The 6,114-nt window shown below is 46.0% G+C and overlaps 1 non-coding gene across 1 annotated transcript; it reads right to left on the reverse strand.

The window, feature by feature from the left end:
* Positions 1–5,014: 5,014 nt before the first annotated feature.
* LOC120658562 lies at positions 5,015–5,121 on the reverse strand. The gene has a single exon (XR_005668732.1). It is a non-coding gene; the product is annotated as a small nucleolar RNA R71 (small nucleolar RNA).
* Positions 5,122–6,114: the final 993 nt, after the last annotated feature.

Consider the following 6,114-nt stretch of genomic DNA (forward strand, 5'->3'; position numbering starts at 1 on the left):
AGTGAACACTGCCATACTAACTGAAGCCCCGGACCAAAGTTCGGAAGAGCCCAGGGCTGAAATAGTTAGTGACTACCGAGAAGGCAAGCCCCGGACATAACCTATATTTTAAATTATTATCATTTATTGTTATTATTTACTTGTGCATTTACAGTTCTTAGGATTTGAATTGAAACCCTAGATGCATGATCCTAGGAACCTATGTACTGAACACTAGACCTGAGTTCGAATAATTTCTAAGCTTATAGGACCGGTAAAAGTCGAGTGATTGCCTGTCACTCGCGAGCTCTATAGGAATTGCTTGTTTACATTTCTGTTATCAATATAAGGACGACTGACGGGGTTGTGTTCGATATCATGATCTTGTGTGAGACCCCGTCTGTGTTGATGAACTTGCTAAGGTCGCGGTGTGTGGTAGCGGTGGTTAAGTTTTTGAACGTACTAACCACATGCCATAAATATGGTACGCGGTAAGCCTAGTAGCCGATGGACCGGGGAGTGGATATACCTCCCACTCTCTCTTAGGGATAGGTTTTATTTTTATGTTGCGCAACACTATGACTTCGAGGGACAAGGTTGGACCTTGGAGCCCTGTAGTCGGGGAGAGTGGCACTATCCACAAGCCGGAAAGAAAGGTCAACGGTTGTTTGGGAACGACCCGACGGTGTTCCAAACGTGTGTGTTTCCTGAGCCTATTTAAAGACCCCTCCCCAAGGTTCACCCGGAGATCAATCCGGGAGACGACGCCAAGGAGCAGAGAAGATAGAGGGACACCTCTCTGAGAGCCGAGGTCGTGCTAGTTGTCTAGGGGCTTCCCTAGCCGACGTGGGAACCTTGCAAGGAAGACCACGTCGGAGTTCTGGAGCTAGGATCATCAAGATCAAGGTAGGGCCCCGGTTGTGATCTTGTGATGTACAATCATTCATGGTGAAGTTATTTGTGATTCCGAATGTTTAGCGACCATGTTCTCTCTTTCGATTTCATTCTTTTCTTTGGGTTTGCTTCATCCTAGATCTATTATCGAGATAGATCGCTTAGCATGATCTTGTAGTCATGGTGGCTAGAGGTTCATGGCGGAACTACCAAAGGGGTTCGACTTGCTTCAGGGTACTTTTGTCGAAAGGGGTGGCGTCGTGACAGGGCGTTGCCACTAAGTAGGTGGGGTATCGAGGGATCGGATTGGAGATTTTGAGTTTAAAGATGCTTTTCATTGAGATTCACATCTATCTTACTTCACTACATCTAGCTGGAACTACAACATATGCATGATCTAGGTGATCTAGATTGGTTATCTCTAACTTTCTCTCGCTACCTTCAGTGTTTGTCGTTTTTAGTAGATTAGATTCGTTTTACACCACATCAACACAAAGGAATTTCTATGTTAGTAGATTGTTTCTTGTCTCTTTGGTTCTGTGGATTGATAAACCTTGGGGGAATACTCTAAGGGAAAAGCTACACGAACCGTGCGCTTGCGGTATACAAATCGAGGGTGCTAAGGAGCGTCAACAAACAACCTTCACCAGAATGTTTTCTGCTGCTCGTTCAGGTTCCTAGCTCAGAGTTTTGTAGGATTTTTCAAGAGAAATTCAGGTTTCCCAATGGTACTCTGAGTCACTCAAGGCTGATATGTGGAGTTTATGGGTAGGAAGAGTGTTGCATACCTTGGTTACCTATATTGCTGAGGCGAATGGTGATCCATGAAGGGTAGGAACTACACCAAATTCCGATCTTGTGGAATGTCAAAAGGATGGAGGGAGATGGACTCACACTTGGAAAGGGAAATTGGTCTTTTATTTGAACTCCTTGTTTGCAACTCTTTGGGAGAGTGGGAATTTCTTCTCTCAGTTTCAGCTCTTTTTTTTAGAGAATAGTCCCCACTCTCTTTTGCTGATATGATTCTAATATCTTTGGAGTTTCATGATGAGAAGACCTTATATGGGATGACTGGGTACACTGTGGAGACCTTGGGTGTATGATTGTGGGGGAATGGTGTCTAGCGGTGGATGTCAATACCCGGAGTGGATGATTGACAGACCAGACATTTAAGGCTTGCAAATGATGGGTACGTGAAAGATATAGATCGGTAGATGGCAAGTTCCATTTCCTCGACGGACACACCGTTCAACAAAGCTCATGATAACACAAGATAGCTCATTTCGGTTTATGCAACATGAAAAGCTGTGGATGGGTCATTATAACCATGTGGGAAACCTTCATCAAGATTTTAATTTTCAAAAGATTCCAAGAGGTTCCCTACTAGAGCAAGCAGTTTCAAATCCAGTTTGGGCTATCTCGAATCCCTCAACAACTTAGACGTTGGAAATTAAACTCATGCCTCCACACAACCATTGTTTTCAGTGAAACTAAAATGTGCCAACTAGCTCATGTACTGGGAGAGTAAAAAGTTGTAAACGAGGCACATACGGGACATGGACAGAGCAACTATTCATCATTTCCAAAGCAAGAGCTTACACAGATTTCCACTCATACTTTTATTCAAACATGAGATTTTTTTAGATATTTATTTATTTATTATGGCATGGCTGCTAAAAGATGGTCAGGATGTGGTGACTTACCTAGGGATATGACCCCCAAGCTTTGAAGAAGCTCAGTCCTCCTCATCGGAGTCCTGCTCTTCCTGGTCGGGGTCCTCCTCTTCCTCCTCCTCCTCGTCATTGTCCTCTTGTTCGGGCTGCTGGTACTGCTGGGGTTGATAGTACAGTAGGGACGGTTGATGGTCCAGCCCCAGGTGGAGGAAAATGTTGTAAATGTCATAATGGATGGCCGGTGTTAACCCCCAGCTCTGCTGAGCCAACTAGGTGTTGTGTGCTATGGTGTCTTGCATCTGCTGCTGTTGTGTGCCTATTGACGGTTGTTAAGTGCAAAATATGACCGTCTTGTATCACTAACCTAGCTCTATAGTTGTTTTGGAGAATTATTGATTTCAGGAGCACAAGTCCGGAATAAGAAGAAAACACGAAGAAATACGCAGGCAAAGTCACAGAATATCCCATCCTACGTAGCAAGAGCAAAAGAGGCCCACCTGACAGTCCAAACCGACCAACCAAGCCCCGGCACAGACCATCTGACATCAGGACCCACCAGGCAGTGTACCAGAGAAATACGGTGGCCTGAGGTGGTTATGTGGGGCCGGCCGACCCACTGGTTCGGCCAAACCAGGACGAGCTCCCGTCCAGGTGCATTTTGGCAGGAAGCTTGATCTGATCCTCATGAAGGTGGCTTGGAATGTTTCCATACAAGCAGATGGTGGGAACTGACCTCTCCGAGCTATATAAGGGGCCTCCAACCACTCTCACCGCACACACCACTTGGAGAAGCCTCTCTCTCTCACTCTCATTGTGACTTGTACTCAGCATAGTGGAGCTAGGCTAGTACTTCATTTCCTTAGCGAATCCAGTCGTCTTGGGGTTGGTGAGCAATCATCGGCCTCTAGTATGTCTTTGTATTCCGACTCTCGTTATGCTATTCATAAAGAGCTCGTTCTTGGTTATCTTGCTATGTTCTTAGCCTGCCTAGCCAAGTTCTGTTCTTATATCGGTTCGTTGTTCTTTTGGGCTTGCCTTAGTGTCTTACCTGTCCATCCGAAGGGTGGGGGACCCGGGGGCGCTAGGGTAGTAACCTTGTATGCGGGCATGGTGCCCGGGTATGCGGGATCCCTCAGATATGATGGTGCTCCACGATGTGACTGGTGTAGACTGCAGGTAGTGACAGCCCTGTCGGTCCGTCGGGAAGCTGCTTCTCGGTTAGCGTACTCCCTGACGTTCGGGCATCGTGTAGGAGTTCATGCAAAGATGAAACGGACTGGACGTTCTACAGTATGAGTCATTCTCCCCGATGTCCCTAATTTCCTGGCACCTGCAGCTCTAAGCATGTGACTAACATAACTTCTCTGCTAACATGAATAGTATACTAGGATCTTGTTTACCTATGCTCCCACTAACCTTAGGTGTGTTTGTTTATTCTTTATCCATGAGAGTTGGCTGATATTGTGTGTGTCACATTACCCTCGATTACCTTTATTATCACTTACCCCTGTATGATCAGCAGTTTACACCTTATCTCATAATTGTTATGGTTATGTATCTAGTAAACATCTTTACACACCATAGCCATCCCTTGAGAAAATATAAATAACGATACCCTGAATACTTTCGGGTGAAATGCTACAATAGTATATCCGTGTGCTTGCGGATCCTTCTATAATCGTTAAGACATGCCGCACGCTATCCCATGGCGTCATGCCATCACCGCTATGGGGCGGCTGTCCCGGCGTTTCTTGGCGCTGTTGCTTGGACCTAACCATTCCTAGTGATTGCGCTAAGAAATGCCAACAAGCATTTCTCTCGCCGTTGCCGGGGATGGCACTAGGTGTAAAGATTTTACTAATGCATAAACATGGCATTGTGAATAATAGGTAGCTACTGCTTATACAGGCTAATATTGTCTTTTGTTTTCTCTTGATTGGATGAAAACAGGGTAGTGTATGACTGGTTTCTCTTTGCCGACAAACTTTGTTGAAAATCCCGAGAAGCTCGTGAGAAGGGTCCGACCTCGCGTCGTCCTTCCTCAGCTCTCATTGTCGACAAGCGAGCCAGCGTTCCAGGCACCAGCAACAACAACTGAACCCATGGCTGAGAAGACTCTCTGTGACTTTTCCGTCCCCTCAGCCGCCAATGTGGCGACTGGACCCAACGCTGATGTTGGGGACGTGAACTTCGAGCTGAAGTCCAGCCTCATAAACATGGTGCAGGTTAGCCCATTCTATGGCAAGCCAAACGAGGACGCCAACGCCCACCTCCAGAACTTTCTGGAGCTCTGCAAGACCGTAACCATACGGGGCGTTACGGCTGACATCATCAGGCTTCGCTTGTTTCCTTTCTTCCTCTTGGGGAAAGTGAAACAATGGTTTTATCAGAACAAGGAAGCTGTCAGCACATGGGACAAATGTTCCGCGGCGTTCCTCGCCAAATTCTTCCCACTGGGCAAAACAAATGCCTTGCGAGGAAGAATTTCAAGTTTCCAGCAGACAGGGATGGAATCCATCCCGGAAGCTTGGAAGAGACTCCAAGAGTACATACTCAACTGTCCTCATCATGGGATGGACGAGTGGCTCGTACTCCAAAGCTTCTACAACGGGCTAATGACTACATCAAGAGCCCACTTGGACGCTGTTGCCGGAGGAGCCTATCTTGATCTCACCATTGCCGAGGCCAAGGCCTTGATCGAGAAGATTGTCTCCAACCAGGGCTGGAACGAGGAGCATTCCCAGCCTCGAACCAAGGGCGGAATGCATAACATCAAGGAGACGGATATGCTTGTCGCCAAGATGGACCTCCTACTCAAACATCTACATGAAAGGCATAATTCAAAGAGCACAGGAACAACCATCCACTGATTTCCCAGTTGTTCAGTATGCAGATGACACACTAGTTCTTATGCAAGCAGATGCAGCCCAAGTCTCACACCTCAAAACTCTACTAGATGACTTTGCACTGTCCACTGGTCTAAGGGTTAATTTTGCTAAATCTTCAATGTTCTCTATCAATGTCCCTCATGCAACTATGAGCAACATTGCTGCTATTTTGGACTGCAAAATTGGTTCTTTACCATTTACCTATTTATGGCTCCCGTTGGGTACAACAAAAAAAATGTCAGATTTAACACCCTTAATGGACAGGGTGGAAAGGAGGCTTTCAGCATGCTCCTCCATATTATCCTACTCAAGTCGGCTACAGATGATTAATTCAGTTATCACTCCCATAACTACCTATGCCATGTGTACACTCAAGTTACCTTTTGGAGTGATCGAAAACATTGACAGAGCCAGGAAACAATGCCTCTGGAGAGGCAACAATCACACAAACAGAGGAGGCAATTTAGTGGCTTGGCACATTGTCCAAAAGCCAAAAGACAAGGGAGGACTAGGAGTAATAAACCTGAGATTACAGAATGATGCTTTGCTCCTAAAACAACTGCATAAGTTTTATAGGAAGGATAACCTACCTTGGTGTAACCTCATTTGGTCAAAATATTACCAAGGTAAAGTGCCACATGCTGCAAGAGAGGTAAGCTCCTTTTGGTGGAAAGATGTCC

Source organism: Panicum virgatum, chromosome 1K, assembly GCF_016808335.1.
Source record: "Panicum virgatum strain AP13 chromosome 1K, P.virgatum_v5, whole genome shotgun sequence".
Taxonomy (NCBI): Eukaryota; Viridiplantae; Streptophyta; class Magnoliopsida; order Poales; family Poaceae; genus Panicum; species Panicum virgatum.